Source organism: Salvelinus alpinus, chromosome 15 (assembly GCF_045679555.1).
Source record: "Salvelinus alpinus chromosome 15, SLU_Salpinus.1, whole genome shotgun sequence".
Classification (NCBI taxonomy): domain Eukaryota; kingdom Metazoa; phylum Chordata; class Actinopteri; order Salmoniformes; family Salmonidae; genus Salvelinus; species Salvelinus alpinus.
In genome coordinates this window covers 44,525,001-44,537,211 of record NC_092100.1, presented here as the reverse complement: position 1 = coordinate 44,537,211, position 12,211 = coordinate 44,525,001, and the positions used below count along the sequence as shown (strand labels likewise).

The 12,211-nt window shown below is 40.9% G+C and overlaps 1 long non-coding RNA gene across 1 annotated transcript; it reads left to right on the top strand.

Moving 5' to 3' along the window:
- The first annotated feature begins 7,980 nt into the window (after positions 1-7,980).
- LOC139540133 (uncharacterized) lies at positions 7,981-9,779 on the top strand. Its single transcript, XR_011668093.1, has 2 exons — positions 7,981-8,121; positions 8,638-9,779. It is a non-coding gene; the product is annotated as an uncharacterized lncRNA (long non-coding RNA).
- The last annotated feature ends 2,432 nt before the right edge of the window (positions 9,780-12,211 follow it).

Here is a 12,211-nt window from a genome sequence, read left to right as displayed (position 1 = left end):
CACACACACACAAAAAAAAATGTCTCAATATTTGGGTTCCGTGACTGATGGCTTCCATGGAATTAATGAAAAAGACCAATTTTAAGACCAACTTGATCTTGATAGACCAATTCACACTGACACTGTGAGCGTTGTGTGCATGACTGTGTGTGAGTGCCTTTGCTGCATCACTGTTTGCTTGTGTGAATGTGTGCAGCTGTGTGCATGAATGTGTTTGAATGTGTGTGGACATACAGTACCAGTCAAAAGTTTGGACACACCTACTCATTCAAGGTTTTATTTTTACTATATTCTACATTGTAGCATAATAGTGAAGACATCAAAACTATGAAATAACAGATATGGAATCATGTAGTAACTAAAAATGTGAATCAATCTATTTAAAATGTTTCTTTGAAGTAGCCATGCTTTGATGACAGCTTTGCACACTCTTGGCATTCTTTCAACCAGGTTCATCTGGAATGCTTTTCCAACAGTCATTAAGGAGTTCCCACATATGCTGAGCACTTGTTGGCTGCTTTCATTCACTCTGCGTTCCAACTCATCCCAAACCATCTCATTTGGGTTGAGGTCAGGTGATTGTGGAGGTCAGGTCATCTGATACATCACTTGCCTTGGTTAAATAGCCCTTACACAGCCTGGAGGTGTGTTGGGTCATTGTCCTGTTGAAAACAAATGATAGTCTCACTAAGTGCAAACCAGATGGGATTGTGTATCGCTGTGATAGCCATGCTGGTTAAGTGTGCCCTGAATGATAAATCACGACAGTGTCACCAGCAAAGCACTATCACACCACCACCTCAATGCTTCACGGTAGGAACCACACGTGCAGAGATCATCCGTTCACCAACTCTGCATCTCACAAAGACACAGTGGTTGGAAAACAAAAATCTCAAATTTGGACTCATCAGACCAAAGGACAAATTTCCACTGGTCTAATGTCCATTGCTCATGTATTTGGCCTTAGCAAGTCTCTTATTGGTGTCATTTTTAGTAGTGGTTTCTTTGCAGTAATTTGACCATGAAGGCCTGATTCACTCTGAACAGTTGACATGTCTGTTACTTGAACTCTGTGAAGCATTTATTTGGGCTGCAATTTCTGAGGCTGGTAACTCTGGGTCTTTCTTTCCTGTGGTGATCCTCATGAGAGCCAGTTTCATCACAGCGCTTGATGGTTTTTGCGAGTGCACTTGAAGAAACATTCAAAGTGCTTGAAATGTTCTGCATTGACTGACCATGTATGTCGTAAAGTATTGGACTTTCGTTTCTCTTTGCTTATTTGAGCTATTCTTGCCATAATATGGACTTGGTTGGACTATCTTCTGTAAACCAACCCTAGTCACAACACAACTGATTGGCTCCATCGCGTTAAGGAAAGAAATTCCACAAATGTACTTATAACAAGGCACACTTGTTAATTAAAATGCATTCTAGGTGACAACCTCATGAAGCTGGTTAAGAGAATACCAAGAGTGTGCAAAGCTGTCAAGGCAAAGGGTGGCTGCTTTGAAGAATCTCAAATATAACATATATTTTGATTTTAACTTTTTTGGTTATGACATGATTCCATATGTTAATTCATAGTTTTGATGTCTTCACTATTATTCTACAGTGTAGAAAATAGTAAAAATAAAACCTTGATTGAGTAGGTATCAACTTTTGACTTGTGTACTGTAAGTACAAAGGGACTTAATTACTTTTACTTGTCATCCTTTCTGTCTGGTTTCTGGAAAAGTGACCAAAAAGTCAACCTAAAATGTAATTTGACATCACATCGTTGGGGTGATGTTGGGGCGGTAACATTCCTACACCAAATCATTTTAAAGAAACTTTGAAAAGAGGATGACAACTACAGCATTGTAGCAGACAGGATCATAGATATAACGTGCAAAGCTAGACAAAGGGAGGTGGATGGGTGGGAGTGCACTGTTATGATGATGACGATGATATGATTCGTAATGGTTTCAGGTTACATATCTGCCCCCACCCCTCGGTTTCCATTGGATGGGGACGTTAGGGGACTAATTTCCATAATTTTGCTAATAAATAGTTGCTGTGGTGAAACCACAGCATCCTTCACAATGATGACCTGTGTTTCTTGTTAATTTTGAGAGACTGAAAAACAAACAAAAGACAGCCACCTTTTGGCTTGCAACATTGACATAAAATAAGTATACCAAACATTAGGAACACGTTCCTATTATTGAGTCCCGCCTTTAGAACAGCCTCAATTCATCGGGGCATGGACTCTCCTAGGTGTCGAAAGCGTTCCACAGGGATGCTGGCCCATGTTGACTACAATGCTTCCCACAGTTGTGTCAAGTTAGCTGGTTGTCCTTTGGGTGGTGAACCATTCTTGATATACACGGGGGGAAACCAGCAACGTTACAGTTCTTGACAGACTCAAACAAGCGCGCCTGGCACCTACCACCATACCCCGGTCAAAGGAAACAAAATATTTTGTCTTGCTCTTTCACCTGTAATGGCACACACACAATCCATTTCTCCATTGTCTCAACTTAAAAATTCTTATTTAACTTGTCTCCTCCCCTTCATCTATGCTGATTTGAAGTGGATTTAACAAGTGACATCAATAAAGGATCATAGCTTTCACCTGATCAGTATGTCATGGAAAGAGCAGGTGTTCTTAATGATTTGAAGTGGGAAATACACTCCACAAATTTGCATTGAACAATACAGTAATTTATAACATTAGTTCACAGCACCCTCTATAGGTGATCAATGCATACTGCATACTATACTGCTGGTCTGTTGTAGTAGTACATTAACATCAGTGATTTCTCTTCTGCAAAAAAACAAGCACACAAGAAATCCTCAAGAAGACTAAACTGATGGGCATCACAGATACATTCAGAGGAAGTTATCCACTCAGTTCTTCTACATATACAAGACAAACCTAGAGCTAAATTTGTAGATATGCCATACAGCCATTATGACTTGTTACTCACTTTGTTCTCTAGCATACACTTTAACCCACATGCATGTCTGTGGCAATGGTTGGTTGGATTTTGGTCCCTAGACCACTCAAGTCTCAACAACACCTTTCCCTTGTGTAAGTTCAACTTCTCAGGGACCACATTATGATAAAGAATTCTGCATGCACACATATCAGTAGATTGCTATGACACTGATGTGGTTTCTGAGAGTTTAAAACTATTTTCCAGGCATTGTGGTCTATCATCTAAAACAAGACCAAGTCAATAAAAACTCCCCAAGATGCCATACGTACCCTACTTCCTGGTAAAAACGTGCTTACAACTCAATGTGTTGCATGGCAATAGATTATTCTGTTTTCGTAAGAACACTTAACTACTGGATTCACCATATTTCAGATAACTTTCATTGAGTCTGCCTGTGTCGGTGTGCCAAGTGATAAGACTGGAGAAGTGAACAGACCGCTAGCTGCAAAAATGATCTATGTGTAGATTCCATTTTACGTGTGAGCGATCCTGGGAAGTGAACCCACTACCCAGGCGTTACAAGCGCCATGCTCTTATCAACTGAGATACGAAGGACCAGTAGGTGAGCAGCCTATCCTTACCCTTTGGTACAGATTGCACTAAAGTCATGGTGAGAATAGCAAAGAGAGTAATGTTTCCGTTGTCTGTTGCAGATCTTTCTGCCTGATGGTTGGTGGACATCCCTCCTGCCTCAGCAGCAGGAGTGGGTAAGCCAGGCCCTGTTTCAGAGGGACAGTTCTGGGAACATTGAGTACGTTCCACCAGAGCTACATCTTTTTCCAACCATGACCTGCTGCTCATGTTCCCAGGTGATTTTATTTATAACAATGTTTCAACCCTTAGGACTTCATCAGGCATCCACATCCCAAGTGGGGGTGGAAGGTCCTATATATAGAGGCATAACTCAGTACTTTCACTTCCTGAAACAGGAGGTAAAAAATATATAACAGGTTCACAATATTAAACATTCAATGTATCAAAATATATGATCATACACAAGGAATGTGATCAATATGTGCAGTTATATATACAGTACCAGTCAAAAGTTTGGACACTCCTACTCATTCCAGGGTTGTTGTTTTTTTAAACCTTTTTCTACATTGTAGAATAATAGTGAAGACATCAAAACTATGAAATAACACATATGGAATCATGTAGTAACCAAAAAAGTGTTAAACAAATTCTTCAAAGAGATTCTTCAAAGTAGCCACCCTTTGCCTTGATAACAGATTCCCTTTGAAGAAGTTTCCTCTCAATGTTCCCTCCCCTGCGTGACGTCTTGACCATTTCTATTCCAATGTATCTCAGAGAACTAATGTCCAGTTTATACAAAATGAACAGCAACCAGATGTTTTGTTAATCTTGTATAAGCTGGACATCCTATTAGTTCTCTGAGATCATTTGGAATAGAAATGGTCAAGACGTCACAGAGGAGATGAGCGTATGTTCTTCTTTTGTACGCCAACCATGACCTGTGATGGGGGTCATGATAGGGGCTGCACCAAATGATTGATGTATTATAATAATTGATTATGCTTATGTTGTATTAATAGAAGGGGAAGGGCTATAAGACCCTCCCCCACTACATTTATAGGGTCCTGGACCACAGATTAGCAATATATTCATTATAAGTTTTAATACTGTTCCACAGTTATTTTCTAGTCTCTGCCTCTTATAAGAAACGGTCTGAGAGATGTGTGAGTTATTGCAGTCAAAACAGGGTATCTGTGAGAAAGCGCCTCAACGCTAAAAGAGATACATAGACACAGACCCCTGCAGGAGAGTAAATAGATAAGAGACAAGTCAGACACACCATTGTAAACCACACGGGAATGGAAAATTACTGCTGAGCCCTTAGAAAACACTGGGCTATTGTTTTCTGCTGCAAGTTTGTATAACTGTATATGCATGGGCTTGGTCTCATGAGTAGAAGGTGTTGACGTAGGCAGTTACATCACTAGAGGTTGACTGCAAGCATATTAAAGGAACTTTGACCTTTTTTATTTTGCAGAACTTACTCTGAAACATGTGTGCTATGTTTCCGTTGTCAACTTCTGTCTGCAATTGCATTAATAAAGGTTTGATTGATTTACTTAAAGAAGATATTGTCTGATTTCACCAATAAGCCAATGATTGACATGGAACAAGGAATCTACCCCAACACCTGCCACCAACCTCACCTGCCCCCTTCTTTGCAACCGTTTTTCTTGTGAATGCCCCAATGAATGTGGCAATTGAAGCTGGCATGCACTCAGTCCTAGTGCCAAGGCCAGCTGCTCTCAGACTGGGCTGGATTCTGGACACTGAACATTGATGAGTCGTATTACATGGCCACAGAATGCATTGAATGCAGTCAGTGTCAGAGTGGTCTCTGGAGATGCTAGATCAGTGCTCTCCAACCCTGTTCCTGGAGAGGTACCGTTCACTCCAACCTTAATCTATCACACCTGATTTGAATAAATAGCTGGTTGATAAGCTGAACCAGGTTAGTAACAACTGGGGTTGGAGCGAAAACCTACAGGACGGTAGCTCTCCAGGAAGAGGGTTGGAGACCCCTGTGCTAGATCAACTGCCTCCAGGTTATCATTTCCAGCAATCCTTACCTCTGGCAAGTTTTTCTTTCTCTGGTCCAGATGGGCCTCAACTAAGTATCTAAAGAGGAGGAGAGGAAGAGAGCGATAACAGTGGTCCATGCCTCGTAGCATTACTACCTCAGTACAGGAAAACAAGAAGATAAAGACTTTCACTGCATCTTTACCCATCCGAAGGTGTGACATTTTCAAACCAGAGTTGACCAACCACAGACTGAAACCAACCATATATCCAATCAGATAAAACCAACCAAAGAGGGGTCACACCTTAGAGTGATAACCTGCAGGGGTAGTGTGAGTACAATACAAATTACTACAGAGAAATATAAAACATCACACATCCCAAATAAATGACATCAAAGTTTGCCTCAGAGCACAAGGTTCAGACCAATACCAAACATTTCAGTAGTCAAACCTCTATACTGCCCTACCAAGCAAAAAGACAGTAACTACTCATTTGGTCAAAAATGAGTTGTCATTTTTGCTACATTAAATACATGCTTAATCATGTGGACAAGTATCCTGCATCTATTGTATTGTGTTTTGGAGAAAATGGGGGTCATGTTAGCAGTAACTGCATAAGGTTACTGAGAAACCAAGGTAAATTGTAGCAATTTTTCTAAGTTCCACGCTATGAGCAGTTACTGCCTTTTTGCTTGGTAGGGCAGTATACCAGGTGGTGTCAGAGGAAGGCTCAAAAATTGTCAAAGACTCCAGCCGCCCAAGCCATAGGCTGTTCTCTCTGAGGAAGTTATCCACTCAACTCTACAGCAGTACCAGTACACCAAGTCTGGAACCAACAGGACCCTGAACAGCTTCTGCATTGATCCTTTTTTGAACTGACTCTATGCACACATACTGCCCACAAACTCACACATACTGACACTGACACCGACACCCCAACACACACATACTTACACTTACACTGACACCGACACCCCAACACACACATACTGACACTGACACCGACACCCCAACACACACATACTGACACTGACACCGACACCCCAACACACACATACTGACACTGACACCGACACCCCAACACACACATACTTACACTTACACTGACACCGACACCCCAACACACACATACTGACACTGACACCGACACCCCAACACACACATACTGACACTGACACCGACACCCCAACACACACATACTTACACTTACACTGACACCGACACCCCAACACACACATATTTACACTGACACCGACACCCCAACACACACATACAGCCCACCATACACTTTTTTGCACCAACTCCCCTGCACTGACACAATGCATACACACTGGACTCTACCCACACTTACACTGAAACCCCAGCACACACATACACACACACTACATATGCCCACACACACAACACGTGCACACATACATACTGATGCGACAAATCAAATGTATTTATATAGCCCTTCTTACATCAGCTGATATCTCAAAGTGCTGTACAGACACCCAGCCTAAAACCCCAAACAGCAAGCAATGCAGGTGTAGAAGCACGGTGGCTAGGAAAAACTCCCTAGAAAGGCCAAAACCTAGGAGGAAACCTAGAGAGGAACCAGGCTATGAGGGGTGGCCAGTCCTCTTCTGGCTGTGCCGGGTGGAGATTATAACAGAACATGGCCAAGATGTTCAAATGTTGATAAACGACCAGCATGGTCAATGTGCGACACACTCACACATTCACACTCACCACATACGCTACTGCTACTGTCTTATCTATCCTGTTGCCTAATCACTTTACCCCTACTATATGTACATAGCTACTTCAATTACCTCGTACCCCTGCACATCGTACCTCTACTGGTACTCCATGTTATTTTTACTCGTTATAGTTATTCGTTATTGACTGTGTATTTTTTTATCATGTCACTATTCATATATATAAAAAATTATCTTTAACTCTGCATTGTTGGAAAAGGACCCATAAGTAAGCATTTAAATGATCATCTACACCTGTTATTTCTGAAGCAAGTGACAACATTTGATTTGAAAGGACACAGGTGGGGGCAGGGCCTACAACAGCTCATCTCTAGGAAAATGTCACCTAAAGTTGGTCTTTCTGCACACCTGATGAGCTAATGAGGGGATTCCATGAATGCCCTGGGCGGTCCCCGAGTGAACCGGGTTAGCGTTGATTGCATTCTTTTTGGGACCGGGCTGCCTCCTGGCCATGAGCCGACGGCGAAGTCGTCTCAAAACAAAAGTGACGTAAGTTAAGAACGTGGAGTAATGAGTAGGATTCTATGTTTTCACATGCAAAAGTGATTGCTTTTGATATAAATGCTTTATCTGCCTCCTCAATGAAAACTAGTTTGAAACTTCGAACATACACTGAGTGTAAAACACATTAGCAACACCTGCAGTTTTCATCACATAGACTGACCAGGTGAAAGCAATGATCTCTTATTGATGTCACTTGTTAAATCCACTTCAATCGGTTTAGATGAAGGGGAGGAGACAGGTTAAAGGATTTTTAAGCCTTGAGAAAATTGAGACATGGATTGTGTGCCATTCTGAGGGTGAATGGGTAAGACAAAAAATGTAAGTGCCTTTGAACGAGGTATGGTAGTAAGTGTCAGGCGAACCGGTTTGTGTCAAGAACTGCAATGCTTGTGTATCAAGAATGGTCCACCATCCAAAGGACATCCAGCAAGCTTGATACAACTGTGAGCAGCATTGGAGTCAACATGAATGCTTTCGATGCCTTGTAGAGTCCACGCCCCGACAAATTAAGACTGAGGGCAAAAGGGGGTGCCACTCAATATTACAAAAGTCTTCCTATTGTTTTGTACAATTTAGTGTATATTTTATGGAAAAAAGTTGGTCTGTTTCTCAATGTCATATCATGAAGCCTTGTTGACAACATAACCGAACGGTGCATATTACTGTTTGATTTGAGAAGGGAGCTCCTCCCTCACCACTTTTGCCCATTCACATCACGGGCCATAACTCAGTGCACTGCGGTTCAGCTTAATCAGAATTTCCTCTTCTACATTTATTGCTACTGATCCTGTCTAACCTTTGATGTGTGTGTGTCTTCTTTTTTGCGTACAACAGCTTGTCTTGCAACAAGATGATAATGCGGGGAGAAAATCTCACCGGGTTCTACAGGATGCTGCAAATACAACAGAATGAGACCTGGATGACTCGCATCATGGAATACATCTCTGTATGTGAGAATTTTTTGCCAACTGATGCCACGCCACCATCAGCGATGCTGCGTCGGGTGCTGCAGGATTCCTGGGACTCTGACAGTACTGATGATGGGGTTGAGTTGGGTGACTCCCACCCAGATGAAGCGGATCAGGAGGAGTTTCACTCTTTCTATGGCTGCACAGTCTTCCCCTCGATGCTGGTGCCCCAGAATGGCTAAGGCAAGAGGAGTGCCTTTAGGAGTAAAAACATGAATGCTGTATTTGGAGCAGTTCTTCCTGTCAGGTTCCATGTACTGTCTGTGGTTGATCTGCTCAGAATAACTATTCTACAAATCACTTTGCATTCCAAATAACTCCTCATTATGTGATCCGGACTAGTGATTCTGTGCCTTGCCTTGCTCAAAATGATCCCTTCAAACACGCTGATTCTCCAGCTTAGTCCTGCTCCAACTCTTGACCTTTCTTTGGAACATTGGGACCCCTCCCTTAGCAAAGTGCCCTCCCTTCAATACTGTTACTTTCAAGAACTAGAAGTGTCATACATTGTGTACTGGTATGCGTAAATAGTTAGTTTTACTTTGTTCAGTCTTTGTTACATGACCTTTGTTTAGTTCAGTATCAGCAGTCCTTTAGATTGGTGTGTTTAGATGGTAATGTTTGACCTGTATATTTTCAATGTATTGGCATGAAGACAGAGAACCCTGACCCATAATCAGGCTCAATATTCTATATAGTGTGTCAAACAACCTTTCTCTATGGACAGGAAGTAAGAAGAGGGTTGAACATTAAATCTGTCCTTCTTTTATACCAACATATACCTTTTCAAACCAGATTTGACCAACCACAGACCAAAAACCAAACAATATATCCAATACGATCAAACCAACGTTCGCTAAGGTGGGTCACACCTTATTGCAGGGGCAGAGATGGGCAGTATTTGAAAGAGAGGGAGATCTGCACACACTGTCCAAAACTGAGGCTTGAATGCAAAATAAAGATGTTTATTATAACATCATGGTGCCCAAAAAAATCATAGTGCATAAATGAAAGGTGAAAACAAAACACAAAGGTTTTGGTCTCAGGTGAAATGAGTGTGTTCAGCAGCTCTGCCAATGGAAAACAATACACTACCCAACAGCTCCTCGCATGCAGCTCTTCTAGCGTCATATACCTTATCTCCTGTCCATGCAATAAGCAATACGTGGGCAAAACCAGTAGACAGATAACAACACATATTATAGAACACAAGAGTGCTGTAAGGAGAAATGACCCTAAATCCCCTGTTGGATGTCATTTCTCAAAAGCCGGTCACCCCCATGTCCTTCTGTGCTTTACAGCAGATAAAACATTCACGTAGGGGTGGTCATCTTGAAGTCAGTCTTCTCCAGACAGAATGCAGGTGCATGTTCTATTTACAAACTCTCCACCCATCAGGCATGAATGAAGAATTGTTATTGAAGTGTTTTCTCTAAGTGGTATATTTCCTCTTGTTGGTGTTTGCTACCTCCATCTAGTGGTATCTCTAACTCCCTACTCTTACCACCCTGTGTTATTTATTCTGAGTACATTTTCACATGGTACATGTTAAAGCAATAATTGAGGATTTTTCTCTGTCCACTTTCACTTTTGTATATATTTGTAGATCATGCATTCTATTCTACTAGTGTGATTCATAGTATAATGTGTTTTCTTGCTTGATCATGTGACATCCTTACGTTCACACTGATAATGGCCTATGGCTGAAACTTTTGTTTTCACCTTTCATTCATGCATTTTCTTGCACTATGATTTTCTGGGGGCATGCACCATGATGTTTTAATAAACTTCTTTATTTTGCCTTCAAGCCTCCATTTTGGATGTATTCCTTTTTATTTTTTTTACAGTTTGCGGGTCTCTGCACACTGTCAGAATCTCTTCCAGTATTCTTATTTTGACTCCTACACACCTGGAACAGACACTATTTAGTAGTAATGACAAATGAGTGCAGACGGCCTCGTCATTTTTGTTACATGTATTTGAAATATGTATTTAAATTACTTCTGAGTAATTTGTATTACACTGGACTGAACTACACTCCAATGTATTTTGTAACAAGATACTTTTGAGAGCTATAATTAGTATTTTCAAAATACAAAATACTTTTCTATTAAAAAAATGTAACAGTTCACAACTTTGTGGACCCCTTTCACCCTGCATTGGTATCAGAAGTCTGATGGCCCTATGGTGTGATAAGAGTGTCTGCTAAATTAACTAAATATAATGTCAAAATAAACAATTGCAAAGCATGCTGAGTATTATTCTAATGAGCTCCACCCCGAAACAAGGTCAATACTAATACCCATTATGCTTTGCAATTAATTTTGGTATGTTAATATACATTTACATTTTGGTCGTTTATTTATGGTCAATACTAATACCCAGTATGCTTTGCAATTAATTTTGGTATGTTAATATACATTTACATTTTGGTCGTTTATTTATTTTACGTATTTATTTAACCTTTATTTTACTAGGCAAGTCAGTTAAGAACAAATTCTTATTTACAATGACGGCCTACCAAAAGGCAAAAGGCCTCCTGCGGGGACAGGGGCTGGGATTAAAAATAAAAATACATTAAATAAAAATATAGGACAAAACACACACCACGACAAGAGAGACAACACAACACTACATAAAGAGAGACCTAAGTCAACAACATAGCATGGCAGCAACACATGACAACACAGCATGGTAGCAACACAACATGACAACAACATAAAGATCAATGTATTTAGTCATTTTTGCAGATACCTGTGCAGGGGTAGGCATCCCTAGTCTTGGAGTGCCGCAGGCACTTCATGTTTCTGATTTAACCGACCTGGAAGACCAGGTGTTGGAATTTCGGAAATCACTAAACTGATCAATTTGCTCAGTTGGTCGCGTGTGATACCTAGTTGGAACAAAAATCCTTCAGTACATGTGGCACTCCAGGAACAGGGTGATAACTTAGTGTGATAACTTGCAGAGGTGGCCTGAGAACAATAGGGGTCCATTTACTATAGTTAAAAAAGTGTGTTTTTGCAGACATTACTGTAGTATTTACTAGTGTTTTTTTGTGGATAACAGTAGTTTTTATTATACACTGAACAAAAATATAAACACAACATGTAAAGTGTTAGTCCCATGTTTCATGAGCTGAAATAAAAGATCCCAGAAATGTTACATATGCACAAAAAGCTTATTTTGTGCACAAATTTGTTTACATCCATGTTAGTGAGCATTTCTCCTTTGCCAAAATAATCCATCCACCTGACAGGTGTATCAAGAATCTGATTAAACAGCATGATCATTACACAGGCGCACATTGTGCTGGGGACAGTAAAAGGCCACCCTAATACGTGCAGTTTTGTCACACAACACAATGCCACAGATGTCTCAAGTTTTGAGGGAGCATGCAATTGGCATACTGACTGCATTAATGTCCACCAGAGCTGTTG